General features: G+C 41.5%; 1 protein-coding gene across 1 annotated transcript in view; it reads right to left on the bottom strand.

Moving 5' to 3' along the window:
- The window catches only part of LOC149796354 (uncharacterized), a 29861-nt gene extending 13440 nt beyond the window's left edge, over positions 1–16421 (bottom strand). Inside the window, exon 1 of the mRNA XM_089960212.1 lies at positions 16064–16421. The gene's annotated coding sequence lies outside the window, so the exon portion shown is untranslated. The remainder of the gene's footprint in view (positions 1–16063) is intronic.
- Between the last annotated feature and the right edge of the window lie 1821 nt (positions 16422–18242).

Genomic DNA, 18242 nt, shown 5'->3' with positions numbered 1-18242 from the left:
ACGTGAATGTATTTTCCATCAGGAAACCTGGATCTCGAAAACAAGATCTGCACGAACTTTAAAAGTATAACCAGCTGTCTACAAGTATTGAAGTTCCTGCATATCAGAAGCTCCACATACTTGCGGCAACAGAAGTTTCTGCTTGTCTTCGTTATGTTTTGGTATGTCCGATCGTTCATCAATAATCGTCTCAATTGAACTGTATCGTTCTTCTCAGCATAAGTTCGAGACATCACGATGACACGAGCTAAACACGTCAGCAGTATAGGGGGTTAGTTTAGCCTCAATGGGAATTAGCATTACAGACCCCCCACCCGGGCAAGTTTAGCCTCAATGGAAATTTGACATTAACCACCCTGGGCAAGTATAGCCTCAATGGAAATTTAACATGAGCAAAAAACCCTGGGCAAGTTTAGCCTCAATGGAATTTAACATTGGAAGAAAAAGACGTTTGGGCCTGTTGAGCCTCAAGGGGAAATGGAATAGGGTTGGGACCCTATTTTTTAAAGAAAAAAAAGGGTAGGCAATGGAAAGTCAGTCTCTTTTCGAGAAATAGGAGTGGCCCTGAAAAGGGCCTTTGGGTTTCTTCTTCTAATTTCTTCTATTTCTAAACCAACTTCTTATTTTCTGTCCTACAGTCTTTCTCTTCTTTTCTTTCTTTTTCCCTTTTTTTCTTCTTCTTCTTTTCCTATTCTTTCTTCCTCTTCTCATTTTCTTCTTCTTTTTCAATTTTTTCATTCCATGCTCTTATCCTTATCCTTTCCTCTTCATCCTCCTTTTCCTCCTTTATTTCTTTCATCACATCACTTATCATGTCCTTTACTTTTCGTAAGTTGTTAATCTCCATCTTCACTCGATGGGGACTATAAGGATAGTGATCTTCGTTTAGCCTCACTAGCATTTGCTCCATCATGCCCAAATTGTCCAGGACGTCTTGCAATGTTTGCATTTTATCGAGGTGGTTTGAAGCCATCTTTTCTGTAGAATGGTTTGAATGACGAATACTGTGGATTCTTATACGAAAAGCGCGGACGTGATGGAAAACATCCTCCTAGAAAAAAATTGATATTACCTAGATTAGAACTTAAAACGCGCGGACGTGATGGAAAACATCCCCGACTTTTCTCATTTCATATGATCTACTATCCACATACGTGAAGCATCAATAAACAAACCCCTAATCTGCTATTTACACACGCAAAGCATTAAAATGAAACCCAAATTTACTATCCACACCGGGGCCCCGAGTGGCCGAGTGGTCTAAAGCGCTCTTCGTTACGGATCACTGCCATCTCACCTCTGTCTGCGGCGGTTCGAGTCTAAGATTCAGCCAATGTGGGCATGTGAGAAAGCTTGCCAGTAGCTTCTCGTGGGTCGGTGGTTCTTTCCGGGGTTTTCCGGGTTCTTCCTCCACCATTAATACTGGCCGCCATGTATAGCCTATCGTGCTGAAAAATGGCGTTAAACCCAACAACAACAACAACAACTATCCACACCAACCTACATCAGCGCTTACAAACTCAAACACAAACACTATAAAAGAAAGAGTCAGTGTTTATATTCACACTACTCTACATACACACATTGACAAATCGATTGTTATTTCTTTTCTAAAGGTTTGGGTAGCCCTGAAAAGGGCTGTTTGTTTTTTAACTCCAGTGACACCTGGTTAATGATGGCACCTTCCAGGTCTGGCACCTCACACACATCTTCTTCCCCAGTCTCCTTTTACCTTTCTTCTTGGGAGTGCAGAGGCGGGATAAGTGGCTTCAGAATCCCAATTTTCTGTCTCTGGGATTCTGAAATTTCCTCTCTCCTTTTCCTCCTCTTCTTTTTTTCTTCTTTCCTCCTCCTCTTTTATCCTTGCCTCTTCGACAATGGCCTCCGCGGCCAGTTCATTTAGTATGCGCCTGGCATATTCCAGGTGCATCTGGAGTTCTAGGAGTTTCACAATTCTGGTATTCATTGTCTTGTCAACGAATGAACAGGGTAGCTAAACTGCCCAGCGAGTTTCAATTTATACTAAAAGCGCGGACGTGAAGGAAAACATCCCCTAAAACAAAATTGATCTTACCTAACAACGCGCGGACCTAAAAGAAACACTCACTCACTTTTTTATACTACCCATCACTATTCTAAAACATTTTATTAAACAAATAATATACTATTCACATACGCAAAGCAATCCTATCCATCCCCAAATCTACTCTCCCCACACCTCAAACAGCAAAGAACAACAAAAAAAACATGCTCTTAATCTACTATCCACACAAACGTACGTGAGCACTTACAAACACACAATCCTATACACAAATACATACACTCACACTATAAAAAGAGTCAGTGTTTATATTCACACTACTCTACCTACACACATTGGCAAATCGATTGTTATTTCTTTTCTAGAGTATTGGGGTAGCCCTGAAAAGGGCTGGTTTCTTTTTCTTTTTTTTTTTGTTTGCTATGGCAATCTTTTAGTTTCTAAGAATGCGATGTCCTCTGAGGATAGACTTTCTGGCGATAGGTCTGCTTCTTCGGAAAGAGAAGAAGAACTCTTTGGTGTCGATACGACAATCGACAAAGCCTCTGTCAGGTTCAGGTTGCTGCTGCTGCTGCTGCTGTTGTTGTTGTTGCTGCTGTCCCTGAAGTCTCTATTTCTCTGTCCATTCTTCTTTCTCCCTGTTCACTTCTTATCTGAAGAGCTCTTCTATCAGGTCTTCAGTGACTTTTAACATTCTCACATTCTCTATCTCTTCTGGCCTCGGTATCAGACTGTGTCTGACCCTATGCAAATTCACGTAGGCTTCGTTTAGCTTAGATAGTTTGGAGCACAACTTCGTAGGAGGATGAGTCGACAATGGATGGTTAGACTGGAAACTACACCGGTTCTTAAAGTCAGAGCGCGGACGTGAAGAAAAACATCCCTCTACGGTTTTCGAGCCGCAACGTTCAATGAGTGTCATGAGAGAGATAGTAAAAAGTCAAAGAGCATGAATCAACATTCTTATAGGCAAACAAAAGACAAAGGCATTTTTTTCAAAACACAACATTTTTTTATTCAAAAATCAATTAACACTAACCAACAACTCTAATATTTTTAACAATAATCCAACAATATAACATCAAACAATCTCAAACAATTTTTTTTCAAATCACAAACATTTTTTTCAAATCACAAACATTTTTTTAATTAACACTCTACTTAAACAGGGCTGACAACGTTGTGAATGAAATTGTGATTTCCACTGTTGGAAGTCATTAGGCCATTGATGGACACTACGTTTCCTAGCTTGAGACAAAAGGTAAGCATAATGGTCACAAAACCATTGATCTACTTTCACATCGTTTCTAGAAGAAGAACGAGGATCAAAATGAGTCACTAAATGTTCTAAGGAATAGCCCAGGCTGCGATGATGCAGAAATACACACAATATTGTCCACACACCAAGGAATCTGTGCCTTGTAATTTCACATTATTGAATCGGGTGGTTTGAGCATTTCTTCTCATAAAGTCGATGATATCGTCTTCCAAAGGGGGCAATCCGTACGAATCGAAATATTCCACACATCCTTCTTGAGGAAAGAAAACAGCTACCCAGTGGGTTCCTGGGAGATGACTGTCGTCCGTGTTGATCACATCAGCTAGATGGTGTTGAGGTTTGCGATGAGGGAGTTCATCTTTAGCACAGACGACAGGATTCCAAGAAGCCGTATACGAACTGTGGTTCAAAAGGTAATAAAGTTCCCAAGTATCCATGTTTTGTGTGGTTTTTTTCTTCTTCACAGGTAATAATAAGTCATCAATTCGATCCTGACTATTTGCTTGAAAATGTCTGACAAATAACCGTTTCTTCGTTTCGTCTCCTCAGTCTGATTCAGGAGAGCTTCGATGCGATCGATCTCTTGAGTGGTTAATGGTGGACAAGAATGTTCACGCAAGTCTTTATACCACTGATGCAACACGACTTCGTCCGAGATGAGACTCCAAGCTTCGTCCAGATACTCGTCCAATTTTTCTTCTTCACTCAGCATCAGGCATTTATCGTGTTGAATTTGACTGGGATGATCGTTTTGACATCCATAGCAATCTTTCTTGATCAATTCCGTCATTTTTTCGACCAAGTGTTTGGCAAAACAGGAGACTAAATGGGCTTCTTGTTCTGGCCATCTCGACTTCATCATGACAACTTCTTCGTCTTTGTCTTGGGATTCTCCTTCCACGGTCTCCTCACATTCCATCTCCAAAGTTTCTCCACTAGGTAAAGAGGGATAACAGTCTTCCATAGCTTCTAATAGTCTAGAATGACTTCTCTCAAACTGTTGATTTCTATGGTATTATCGAACTCTGCATACAGGATGACGTTCATTGTCTCTTTCACTTCTTCTGCAAACTGAAGTTCCACACGAATCTGGCCGGACTTTATAGGGTGAAAATGTCCCTCGTCACTGCCTTGGTCTGGAGTGAAATCAAAAGCCCACAAAGCATAGCCTCCTGCGTAATCTTCGTACGTAATGCCGTGACTGGTGTTGGTCGCTAACTGGCCGGTGGCTTCGTACAGGGACAAGTACGATCTCAAGTAATTCATCTTCGTGTCACTAAAGTCAGGTTCGAAAGGTCTGGTCCACAAGGTCTTGCCATCGCGACTGACTTCGATTTTCTTCACCTTAAAGTGTTTAAACTTAAAAGGATTTTTTGTGAAGTCTCCGTTGAAGGCTGAATTCTTGACCATACCAAGGATTAAACGTTTGGGTAACTGTCCTTGAAACAGATGATCTTCGATCATGGAATGATGTCCAGTGGGAATGGTGAAGGTTTTCACTTCCATGCGTCGTATGGGATATTTGGCGGTCGTTCTGACTAATGTCGTTTCCCACTTTGGGTAACACTTCCACGCGTCGTACGTAGAGTTTGACCTCCTCAATTTTGCTTTTAGGATTGCCACCAGTAGTAGCATCAGCATCAGCCAACAGATGGAAAGCAGCACTGCTACGATTCAGTCTCAAGCGAAGACTTACACCGTTCAGCAAATATTTCTCTTGCAACGACATGTCCAAATGCAAACGATCCATCAGTTCTAAACTCTTTCCATTTAGTATTTTGTTTCTTCGTTCTACAAATCCCTCATTGGTGTCTACTTTTTTTTTTTGGTCATCACTAATACCTGTTTTATCAAAATCGCCCGCTTCGTCAGGTTCCCATAGCACGCAAGCATTGAGATGGGTGTTCTTGGCATCTATTCCATACGTCAAGAGATTTTCCAGGTAGGCACGGTAAGGGTAAGTATCCATGCTGCTACTGACCAGTTTGTTATTCAAGTACAAGTCCACTGAGCTGAACAAGGAATGCATGCAATTGTTGACGGGAGCTACTTTATCTTCGCCGCTTATAGAATCTCCTCCCTTATCTAGAACTTTGACTTTCAAGTACAAGTAACTACTATTCAGATCGATGTAATCTTTGGGCTGTCCCTTGATTTCAAACTCGATGGGAGCAGAATCCGTCATTGAGGAGACGGGATGAAATTCCACCCACTGGGATTCTTGCATCGTCATCATGGTGGGGGGCATGGCAAACAGATCCAGTTCCGACTTGGAACAGGCGCAAGACTCTCGGTGCATCATTTTTTCTCTGTGTCTCAATAATCGAAAACGTCCAAGTCTCGAACGGTTCTTCTTTTCTTGACCTTTCTAGCTTTAGACGTGTGAAGTCTGGTGAAAGGGTGTTTCTTCGTCGTCTCTTTCTGCCTTGTCCTTGCTGAATGCATGACTCGGTAGCGTGCAGGGCATTTATAGGTGTGTCTCGTCGGCCCAAAAGGTCTTTACCCGTTTGTAGCAAGACATTTTTGCCTGCCCTCATGATGGCTTCTTTGGGGTTTTGTTTGTCGATGATGACATTTTGGAGAAATTCTTTGCCTTGTGTCAGTGCCGCATCTTTCAAGGCGTGCAATCCGCGTGTCACCATCGGTTTCAACACCGGGGCCACCGAACGAAAGGCCGATTTTAACATATCTCCTGAACCGTGTCCTCGCTGTCGAGCAACCCCTCGGTACACTGGATACATGACTTACGAATCGTGAGAGAACCGTTTTCGAAAATGGAGTTTCACCGTGACTTTTCCTTTGGTGAATGGAATATTTTGTCCCAGATCTTCTTTTATAGCAATGTTGATCGTGTCCAAAAACGACTTGCTGACAGGCAAATAGTGAGGATGGACAAATTCGCGGTGAACGTGGTAAGTGTTTATACCTTCCTCGTCATTGGCCGTGGCAGAATTTACTTTGAAAGGAATGACACGCAGTAAAGGTACGGAGGTGTGTCCCACCACGTTGTACTCCACCACATCGGAGTACACGAAGATCAAATTCAGTCCCTGGTTCAGTTCTACCGGGAAACGAAAATACCTCGCAAAATTCAAATTTGATGAGTAGACGGTGAGACAGTTTGTGGTACTCAATGGTGACACGTCTTTTTAGTCCGGTCAGAACTTTGTCAAATGATGCATAGAATTTGTCAGCGATGGCCTCCACCAGATGTTGACCACTAAAATAATGGCCTGAGTTAATTATAAAGTGATAAACGCAAAAAGGAGGAGAAGTGTCACTGCTGATGCGGGGTATTGGGGTCTTGGGAAGTGATTTATATTGAGAAGTGGTCGTCATGGTTTCCTGCACTGTTGGGTCCAGAATTTCGACGTCAAAACTGTTTGAGTTTCAGTGATGTTTTTGATTTGTGTTGGGTGAATCATTTCTACCAAAGCCACTTCCCAATGGGCTTCGTGATTTAATGTGATGGCCTGAGGTAATTTGGCCGGGTAACAGCACAACGTGTTGTGGGGAAACACCTCCATGGAACTGTCACTGGGTAAGGTTAAGTAAAATTGGTTTTGGTGACTCATAATTCCAGAGTTCTGTGGCTGTCCGAGGGGTTACTGGACGTCAGAGGCGTGTCTCCGCCCAAAATGGGGTTCTGGTTGTGGTTGTTGTTGGAGTGGTGACTGGCACTGGCACTGGACACAAGGTTTCCGTGGTTCCCGTTCGAAGAGAATTTCAGGGAGGGATTAGGAAGCAGGTAACCGATGCAACTGCTCAATAAAATGGTCCACAATTGTTTGTCTCCTTGTTGCAAAATCAAATTGGCAATGGCTGCCCCGATGACACAATACACCACGAAGATTTGGCAGAAAAAGACGATTTGCGTTTTAGGCACACGTTCTCCACACCACACCCACAAGGGTTGTTTTTGTAAATCTTGCACAGAAGAACTGGGTGAAGTAGTGGTCGACGTAGCTGCGTCGGTGTGAAAGGGCATGATGGTCACTTCTTTTTATAGTCGATGACTTGCGAAGCGTCGATGCAAGAATCAAAACTGGGTGGATATCCTTTCCAACGTACTTTGACTTCTTTGACATGTCGTTTGCCCACTTTACGGGTTCTGCGTTCGAGAATGCTTTCGATGTCGTACACGTCGTCTTCTGTTTTGGTGACACATTGTAACTCGGGCAAATAAAACGTTCCTTTGAGCACTTCTCCGTTCATGTCTTCCAATTTATAGACGGCAGGATGACGGCCATGCACTCGTCCAGTGACACGAAACAATTCGGTCGTCCAGTTAGGTAAGTAACCTTTGTCGAAAGTGCCTTTGGTTTTGCCAATGCGCACCCAATCTCCTACGGTCAACTCTCCACTTTTCTTGGGGACAGCCCTCGTTGGGAACGTACCAAACAGGCGCTCAAACACCAGCACTTGGTTGTCGGGAGTCATTTCTTGCGGGGTACGTCCGATGCTTCGATGGTAAGATTGGTTGTACGCTTGCACCAGGTGCGGTAAGATTTCGATGTACTTCAGAGTGTGGTGATGCGTAAAATATTTCCACATGCGTTCTTTCAAAGTGCGTTGAAAACGTTCCACGATGCTGGCTTTGGTTTCGGGATTCTCGGTGGTAAAAAAAATGAATGTCACGTTTCTTTAATTCTTTTTGGAAAGCTTGGTTCAGAAATTCGGTGCCTTTGTCCGTTTGCCATCGAAGAGGGTGACGACCGCTTTGTTTCAACACCCGTTGCAGGGCTCGCACTAACTCGCTGCTCGATTTGGAAGTCAAGGGCACGACCCAGGCAAATTTGGAAAAGACGTCGATGACACAAAACAAATATTTGTAGCCACGATTGTAGCTGGCTAAATGAGAGACATCGGCTAAATCGGCTTGCCATTGATGATCGATGCCTTCCACTCGGGTGCGACTTCTGGCAAACTTGCGTCGAATGGGTTTGTGTAAAGTGTAGGTAGCTTGTTCTTGTAACCATCGTTGCACTTGAGGTAAACGGAGACTTTTCAGTCGCGTTTTGGCAGCACGATACAATTTTTGAACTCCTGCGTAACCTGCAGGATGGGAGGGATCGTAGTAAATGCTGGCTAAGACTTTTTCCATTTTTGTGTGTTAATAAGTTACCCACTCTTCGGTGATGCTACTTTGGGTGGGACGAAAGGGTGGTTTAGAAACGGATTTACGTGTCCGATGGGCTACGGGAGTAGAAGTCGAAGGTAGTGGTGGAGGTGGCAATGGAATGGCTTTGGTCTTCTTTTCTTTTTTCACTTCTGGTTTCCCTTCTTTCTTTTTCACTTCTGTCAAAGGAGGAGTGGACATCATCTTTTTAACCCAAGCTTTCATTTCTTCTCGTTGGGGTGTGGTGGACGGGGTCAACAAGGATGCTGAAATTTTACTCGAAAGGGGAGCTGCTGACGGTGTTTGAAACACTTCTCGCATCTCTTCTTCCTGAGGTCTTCGTGTGGTAGCATCTATGGTGACCCCTGGGGATGGTAGTAGTGGTGGCGGTGGTAGTGATGATGGTGCTGGACTTTTCATCAAGGTCTTAAAATCTTTCAGAGTGGGTAGAGCTGTTTCGTCTAAAGCTTTCTGGTGAAAGAGTTGCAGTCGTTGCAAGAGTTGACCGTACTTTTGCGATTTTTCTGTTTCGGACAAATCTTGGCGATCCATCAAGGACTGCAATTCGTGTTGTAACTGGGACATCTCGCTCAAATTGGGATTGGGAGGTAAATGCGGGGTGCGTTGTTCTTGACAACGATGGTATTCCATCCATCGTTTGTAAGGCACTAAAGCTAGTTTTCGTCCTTCCATGGGATTGTGAGGGGTCGATTCTGAGATCTTGGGACTTCCAAGCTCCCACCAGTGCTACCAACATGGTTCCCAAGACTCCTTTCAGTATGGGGCCTAACAAGAGGGCTAAAATGCCTCCACGTTGGACCAACATCTTCTTCTTTTGACGAATGGGAATTTTCTTTTGAACCATTTGGCGAAGAACGTGACGATGTTTGCCTAAGCATTGTTTCTGGTGTTTGGAAAAGGGATCGTGCCTTTCAAGACGTTCAAACAGCATTCGTATACGGTATCGATGACCTCTTTGAACGCCGATTGAATGAGTTTTCTTCGTAGGGGTGGAGAAGCTTTGGACAGGACAGATAACATGTCCCCATGTTTGACTAAACGAGGAGGCAGTCCTTTCCTTTTCTTTCCTTGGGGTTGTTTAGAAGAGGGATGTTTTGGAGGGTGACATCTTCAGGAGCACCAAAACACTGATACCCTACTTGGTAACACACCTTTTTTTATACTGGAACGCGTCGCCACTGATTGTCTTTACGTCGTATCAACTTCAGGACAGGCATGACACGTCGTGCAGGGGTACGCAATGGACTAAATCGAGCCAGTTCTTGCTTGGACCAATCCAGTAAACTTTGTAACATGCCCGATCTTTCTTGGACTTTAATTTTGGGAGAAGGTACTTTGTGAGCAGCAGCCACTGCCACTAAATTGGAGGGTCCTGCCACTGGGGAAGTTCTTGGGGTCATCAACGGAGAAGTTCTTGGTGTGATCAATGTCTCCAAGTACTCTTCAGTTCTTGGTATCATCAACGGAGAAGTGGATGAACGTGAGGCTGCCGAAGACGCAGTCACCGCCATGGCAGGTCGTGGTTTGCGAGTGTAAAGTTGAGTCCTGGCCGAAGTGCCTCTCTTGCGACTAGTTTTCTTTTGTGGGCTTTTCTTTTTCTGGGGACTTTTGTTCTGTTTCTTTTTCAGGGGGCTTCTTTTCTTTTTCGGGGTGGTGTCTGGTAAGAGGAGGGTCCCGCCACTGGAGAAGTTCTCCTTGGGGACCTGGTCTTTTTCTTCTTTTTGACTTTTTTCTTGGGAAGAAGTTTGGGGGCATTAGGATCCCATCTTAAGAGAGAACGAATGATGACCCCTCCTAGAGTACCGCTCCCTCCAGGTTTCAAAATGATTCGTTTTTTGGTTTGAGTGTCGATGCGGGGATCGGCCAGTTGGGTCAAAGCGACTTTTTTCGATCAAAAAAGCGTTTGGTTTGATGAGGAATCTGAATGATCCCTTGGAGTAATTGACGTGCCGTCACCGTGAACCATCGTAAGACTTCTATGAGACTAGCTTCTAAGACACGAGCTCGTATTTGTGGATTTTTTTCTCGACTGATGCCATACAAGGCACGAATCAAGTCCACGATGTGATGACAAATGTGACATTTTTTTTCCTGAACATACCTGTGCCTTGGCATTATTGGTACGTAGGTCTTGTCCACACGTAGGGCACAATCTCAGGAGTTGACAAGCACATTTCTGCTATGAACCTTGCGTCTTGAGATGTTGTTGGTAACAGGCAGGGGTGACAAACGTGCGCAGACAAGCAGGACAATGTACTCTTTCTTGTCCTTCGCTCAGACAGGGTGGAGCATTTCAATCCGCAATGTTTGCGTTGCTCTTGATTGTTATAGCCACAGTCACATTTCTGACAGTAATAACTGTATCGCAGAAATGCAGTGATACTGGTAATGGTATCGAAATGGTCATCGTGATATTAGACATGAATGTATTTTCCGTCCTTAAAGTCTTGGCCTCGAAACAACAGAGGTCCGCGCACTTCTTGAGGGTGCACTTTCAAGGTGTAGCGTGGAGCTAGGGCATCTTGGAATTGTTGCATCTCAGGAATGCCACAGGGTGTGTATTTGGGCAAGTCGGCTTGTTGTAACAGGAGTTCTGCTTCGTTTCGTTGTTTGGCTCGGTCCGATTGTCGAATAGTTTTCCAGGCTCTTTTCCATTATGTCATGTCGTTCTTGTTGGCATAGGTTCGTCCCACCACGATGGCACGGGCTAAACACATCTGGTCTTGAGAATTGTGAATTTGGACGAGACTCTTTTTGGTGCTGCGAAGGTCGTTCACCAGTAACACCTTATTGCGTTGTCCGGTCCCTTGAGGAGGAGAGCCGTGGGTCATGTCCAGTGTGGCTTTTCCATCGGTGATGTCAAACTGGTCATTAGATTGTTGCACGTGTTGAATCTTGTCCATAACTTTGGAAGGGGTTAGTTCTGCGGGTCTGCTAAACTCGATCCAAACAGAGGATTTCAAACCATCGTGTTCTATGGAAAGTCTCAAGCGATCGTCTTCTTTGGGTTGACATTGTCGCTTGAGTGCGGTGAGCGAAGAATCCCACACCCCAGTGATGAACCCTTCTGCTTTCTCTAACGGTACTTCAGCCTTGAAATCTTTAAACTTCACCGGGTATTTGTAAGTCGTGGTTCTAAATTTTCTAGAGGAGCGCTTTTCCGTCTCTCGAATGGAATAGTACTTTTTAGGGTTGACTAAGGGTGGTGAACTTTGTTTAGAGGGTTCGAATTCTGGTTCACTCATGTCCTCTTCAAAATCACTGGCATGAATTTGTGCCAAGATTTCAGCCCTGGTACGAGGCGATAGATCACGTTTCTGCCTCTTACTTTCTTCTTCTTTCTTCTCGAATGAATATGATCGTTTCATCTTGAGTGCAAAACGTCAAATGACTTAAGTTTAAACACCATAGACTAATTTATAGTCATGGCAGACCAGAGTATATAAAAGGGTGTGTCTTGTCCTTTCACTATTCATTTCACTCTCAAACGGAGCACAACGATGGAAGAGACTAGCCAAATCGAACGTTTCATCAGAGCTTTGCGAGGAGTCATTAGAAAATTCTCTTCAGACCAGCCGACGGACTACTCTCCTTCCTTTCAAGATAAAAGTGAAGATACTTGCTATATCTGTCAGAAGAAAGGGCATTATTCTTCAGAGTGTCCAGACCGTCAAAAATGAAAAGCAGGGGCTAGAAAAGACAAAAGTCAAGATACCTGTCATTATTGTCAAGAAAAAGGACATTGGTCTCCAGATTGCCCAAAACAGAAACAAGAGGAGTCAGAAGAAAAGAGGGATTCTTCAGAAGAGAGGGATTCTTCAGAGGAAGAAAGCAGCCAGGTGAAGAAAAAGAACAGGTGAAGAAAAGAAGAAGGGAAGAAAGTGAGGAGGAAGAGGAGGTAAAGACTGTGACGGTGAAGAAATTGAAAAAACAGAGAGAGTAAAAAAAGAAACAAAAGAAGTGAATGTACTTTCTAAAGTGTTCTGTTGTGAATTGTGAATTGGATTGTAACTATTGAGAAAAGAATAAATTAATTATATAAGGTAAGTGTCTTTGAGTTTTGGTTTTAAAATAAGAAGCTACACTCACGCACTCATATACACGTACTATAAGGGTAAAATGGGTTGATTTTTTTTTGAGTTATTGGCAATTGAAATTGTATTTCTTTTCGAGAGACGTGGGTGGCCCTGAAAAGGGCCTTTGGTTTTTTTGGTGTAGGGGTGAGTTTAAGCAATCAACTTTAACTGCCTTAAGCCTTTGCCACGGCCGAGGCCTACTTCTGATGATGATGATTTGGTTGAAATCACTAAGGGTGGTACGGTAGGCTTAGTCACAGGGTTGGCGTGTTTAGCTCGGGAAGGTCGTATTCTCTTCGGTCGTGATAAAGAAGTCTGATACATTTGTTTCAGACTTCTTAACTCCGCTAAAATGTCCAACAGTACCGTGACCGTTTGATTTTCACCCTCTTGTTTCTTTGCTGCTACTTCTTCTTGTTGTTGTTTTTTTCTTACCTCTTCTTGTTGCTGTTGCTGTTGCTGTAGGAGAAAAGCTTGTTCCGCTTCCTTTTGTCGTTGTATAAATTTCTCCAATTCTTCTTTCTGTCTCTGTCTAAAATTCTCCACTTGCGGTAATGAAGAAGGAGACGAAGGTTCCGGAACAAATTCTTGCGAGGTAAGAAAATCCACAAAATCCCAATGTACCTCTTCTGAAAGTAAGTCCGGGTTCCCTTGGGCGGTCTCCACTGCTGGTGCACACCAGTTAATCGTTTTCTGAGTTTCCGTCATGTTGAATCACTGTCGCATAGATTGACTGCACACAGGCGCTAGCGAATCTATATAGACCACGTGACGTCACAGACTGCTCTCTTCGGATTGGATACGGGCTGACTGAATTTTGTCACGCGTGTTTGGATTAGTCAATGAACTCAATCCGTTTCAATCCTTCCTCTCCCTATAAATAAGCGCAGTTCAGCGCAATCACTCACCTGTTCTCGGAGCCTCAAGATGTGGACCGACGTTCAATCTTCCACCCGTGTGTCAACAATGATGTTCAGGACGGACATACCCATGTATGTCCGGTCCAAGTGGACTGTTGTCGATAGGACATATACTAGTCTATGGATGAGAAGAGTTTACATAGAAAGACAAGGATGCCTCAAGAGGGTACTTGTGTATGGACCTGCCGTTAGAAGGAGTTTAAGAAGAAGATGTGACAGAAGCCGTCTATGTTAATTTTAACATAAAACCAAAGGCCCTTTTCAGGGCCACTCCTATTTCTCGAAAAGAGACTGACCTTCCATTGCCTACCCTTTTTTTTCTTTAAAAAATAGGGTCCCAACCCTATTCCATTTCCCCTTGAGGCTCAACAGGCCCAAACGTCTTTTTCTTCCAATGTTAAATTCCATTGAGGCTAAACTTGCCCAGGGTTTTTTTGCCCATGTTAAATTTCCATTGAGGCTAACCTTGCCCAGGAATTTAATGTTAAATTTCCATTGAGGCTAAACTTGCCCGGGGGGGGGGTCTGTAATGCTAATTCCCATTGAGGCTAAACTAACCCCTTATACTACTCACGTCTGCTCTTGATGGCCATTAATATACACGATACAGTGTTTAGACCTGCGAAGATTATCCACCAATAACGTATTCCGTCGCCCGCCGCCTCTTGGAGGTAAAACGTGTGCCACGTGAAGAGTCGCTTTGCCATCCGTTAAGTTAAGAAACGTCATTTGATTGTTGATTAGAATGAATTGAATTTTGTCAATAAGTCTGGAAGGTGATAATTATGTTGGTGTATTGACTTCTATTCAAACTGGAGACTTCAAATTGTCATGACTAATGATGTTACGGATCGGCGGTCTTAAACTAAGTAACAGAATAGAGTGAAAACCCACAAGTTATGTAAAACTGAAAGCATATTTCCCTAAAGTGTCAAGTGGAAAAGTAAAATTAACTTAAAGTATGATGAATACAATTCTAAACATCTATGTTATATAAAGTCCAAAAGTATCGAGTAATCCGAATGAGTTTCAAAGGTATTCCGAATGACGATCTATATTGTGCTGAGGGATCAACAGTTGATAGGAATCACTGTGATATAATCCCCAAATGTCTTTAAATGAATTCACACTAATTCCGTAACATAATAAATCCAATAGCCTTTAAATGAATTCACAGTAATTCCTTAACAGCAATTATCCCATTTAATCTGAATAGTTTTAGCACTAAAAAATTAAAAATGATTAAATTAAATAAATGAATTCCTCTCAACATCACTGAATAACTTCCAAGACTGATGATACTAATAGGAATGCCTAATTCTACTGTTATGTATATTTTATTTACTTGTATCTGATTTAATATATATTTATTTCAATTGAATCGTTTGTCAGTTTTAATTTTTTAGTTTTTATTACAGGCTATTGCTATTATAATGTAAATCTATTCTCTATAGATGATAATTTTTTAGAAAATAGTTCGACCTTGACTGTTAGTTTATAAACACCAGGTGTTGATCTAAATCCTGACCTTGTTTAAAAATTTGTAGTATCTACGTAAACAAGTTCTATTTTATTGTAACATTATTGGCTGTTGTCGAGGTGATGATGGGATTTCGGGTTTAAGATGTGAACAATTTTTTCTTCCTTTTTTCTTAGAGTAAAATGATTGGTTTTCGTCAGAGCCACAGTGGGTAGACGTGATCTTTAACAAGTACCTAGTTTCTATAAGCTTCTGTTTTGAAGAGTTATTCTCAATATAAGCTGGGCTGTTAAACTGGCAGTTGAATATTGTGCATTTTGGAGTTATTTCAAATCACTTGGATTCAAAAGGATTAATTCTGTTATTTTACTGGAAAATACATGTGCTCATGTGAGATTCTTAATCAAAGACAGTTCTCATAAAAAATGTATTCAGCTATCAAAAACCGGAGTGATAATTCTTGTTTCTACAAGGAAACTGTAGAATTCAGCTCAATTGATTTCACCATACGTCATCTTGGATTCTTCTTCGGGATTCGAACTTGAAAGCACTAGAACATTTTGTTATTAGGACTTCACAAATTTTATTCTTGGATTATTCTTGGATTAGTTTGGATTTGATTCTATAAAACCGTCAGTTCATATTTTTTCATTTTTAGAGAATTTTTCCAGGGAAATAAATTGTTGTATTTTTCAAAGCTTGTTGTTTTCACTCTTTCTTGTGTTATTGTTTATTCATATCTAAACAGGTGACATAAGACTACGTAATACGTGGAAGACTTGTTTTATTTTTGTTTTGTTTTTTTTTTTTTTGGTTTTGTTTATAATCAAAAGGAGGCATTAAGTGTGCATTTAATATTACGTCTATAATATTCAACTTTATCGCCAAAAGGAAACGAAACTACGTCTATTACGCCTTAATATTCAACTTTATCGCCAAAAGGAAACGAAACTACGTCTATTACGCCTTAATATTCAACTTTATCGCCAAAAAGAATAGAAACTACGTCTATTACGTCTTCAATATTCAACTTTATCGCAAAAAGGAATCGAAACTACGCCTTTGGTCGTCATAATGCAAAGAAGGAAACAACATAGAAAGTAAAAAGATTGTATCTGAGAACTTACCTGATTGATTGATTTTGAGCGGAATGTTGAAATCAATAACCATATATTCTTTTCTTTTCTTTTCTTTGTTTTCTTCAGATTCTGTCGTTATTCCTAAATGGTGTTATTTTGAAACATTATAGAATAAAGACAACAGGACATCGCGACATGCTTGATAATGCGTTCATTTATCCGTCCCAATGACGCACAAAGTGTAAACAAACCGGAACACACAGTTTGATGAAAGAGAGAACTCCTCCACATAGATCATGCAATATTCACAACTATACTAGCTAACGTGTGCGTACTGGCGTTATCTATTCGAATCATGTCACTAAAATAGTTTTAAAATGACTAAGCAGATACAAAGTTATAAATAACAGATTTGCTTTCCTGGTTAGTGTTTACTACCCTTTGTCAACTGACCCAGTAACGTTTCAGTTTAGTTTCAAGAAATGACTGATTATCGTTTTATTGATCATTCACATTAATTTATTATGAAACATTAAGTACCACTCTTGAACTAGATGCCTGATGACGTATTTCAAGTAGCCAGGCGAGGATATATCGCTATTTTCCAGTCATAGCCTCTATGTTTACAGCGATACCATTGTCAAGCGACAGGTGTGTTATAGCTAAAATAATAAATATATCGTGATATTTATTACTACTGTATACACTGTACATAACTGTACATAGTCTGATCCTCTCTCCCTTATTCCTTCTGTACACACACTATAATATTCACACACATGTGCATGTATGTATGTATGTATGTATGTATGTATGTATGTATGTGTGTGTGTGTGTGTGTGTGTGTGTGTGTGTGTGTGTGCATGCATGCATACATGTTTGTATGCATGTATGTATAGTAGTAATTATATACACCACTCTTGGGTCGATGGGACTTACCAATGAAAATGGCAGAGAACAGGAATCGAGGAACAATGTGACTGCTACTGGGGGGGGGGCAATGGAAATTTAATATGGTTGACGTCAAGGTAATGGACACTAATGGAAATAGGCAACAGTGTTACAAGTGGCTGACAATCGGGCAGTGAATTAGCAAATGTGTTCCAGACCGCGAGAAGAAAGTGACAACTAGGAAGAAATTCAAAAGGAGAGACAGAGTGAAAGGGCAAGAAATGAACTTTAATGATGTGTTGTGAAATTTCATTGTGATTTTCAAAAAAGGAATATACAAAAGAAAAGTAAGTGACTGTTTATCTAGATTTGTATAGTATTGATAAACACGCACAAACACACACACACACACACACATACACACCATTCCATCATGATGGGGTAATGGAAGTTTGGATACTGTGAATGAAACATTTGATAGTGTAGGTAATGAATATTATGTTTCTGCTATTACACGATATCCATTTCGTCTGATAGTAGGTAGGGGACACAACACAAGACATTTTGGATTGTGTGTATGTGAAATTGGATTTTAGAGGTAATATGATGTTTGATAGTTTACATGTAGTTTGTTTCAAAATACTTCCCAGGTTTTGTAGATTGTTGGTGTATGGAAACTACACAAGGCACTTTGAAGTGTGTGTGCGTGCGTGTGTGTGTGTGTGTGTGTGTGTGTGTGTGGATGGATGGATGGGTGGATGGATGGATGATGTAGATGGTGTGATGGATAATATGTTGTGAGATTTCATCGCCTTCTCTTAAACTCTTTTCTGACAATAGATGTTTTGTAAAGTGTGGGTGTTGGATGGTGTAGGTGGTGTGTGATTATATGTTTGTGAGATTTCTTCAAATTTTTAACTCTGGTGGATGGTATATAAGGTGTGTGATAGTATGTTTGTGAGATTTTATTTTCTTCTTCTAAACAATACCCTTATCGTCTGATAGTTGGTGTAGATTTTATAACTACGCAAGGGGTATTTGGATTGTGTGTATGGGTTGTTGGTATTATTTCATCATCTTCTTTTACACACTACCCCAACACTCTTGTTTTAGTAGGTGTGGGATTTAAGAGACTACACAAAGAGGTTTGGATTGTGTGTATGGGGTATTGAATTGAATGGATGGTGTGATGGATAGTATATTTGCAAGATTTCATCTCTTTCGTTCATACTCTAAGCTAACACCAAGGCATTTCGGATTGTGTGTATGGGATATTGGATTGTATACGTGGTGTGATGAATAATATTGTTGTAGTGTGATGGATAGTAGGTTTGTG

Source organism: Sinohyriopsis cumingii, chromosome 6 (assembly GCF_028554795.1).
Source record: "Sinohyriopsis cumingii isolate HCF-2022 chromosome 6, ASM2855479v2, whole genome shotgun sequence".
NCBI lineage: Eukaryota > Metazoa > Mollusca > Bivalvia > Unionida > Unionidae > Sinohyriopsis > Sinohyriopsis cumingii.
The sequence above is the reverse complement of the archived record's forward strand: the minus strand, read 5'-3'. Positions and strand labels throughout refer to the sequence as shown.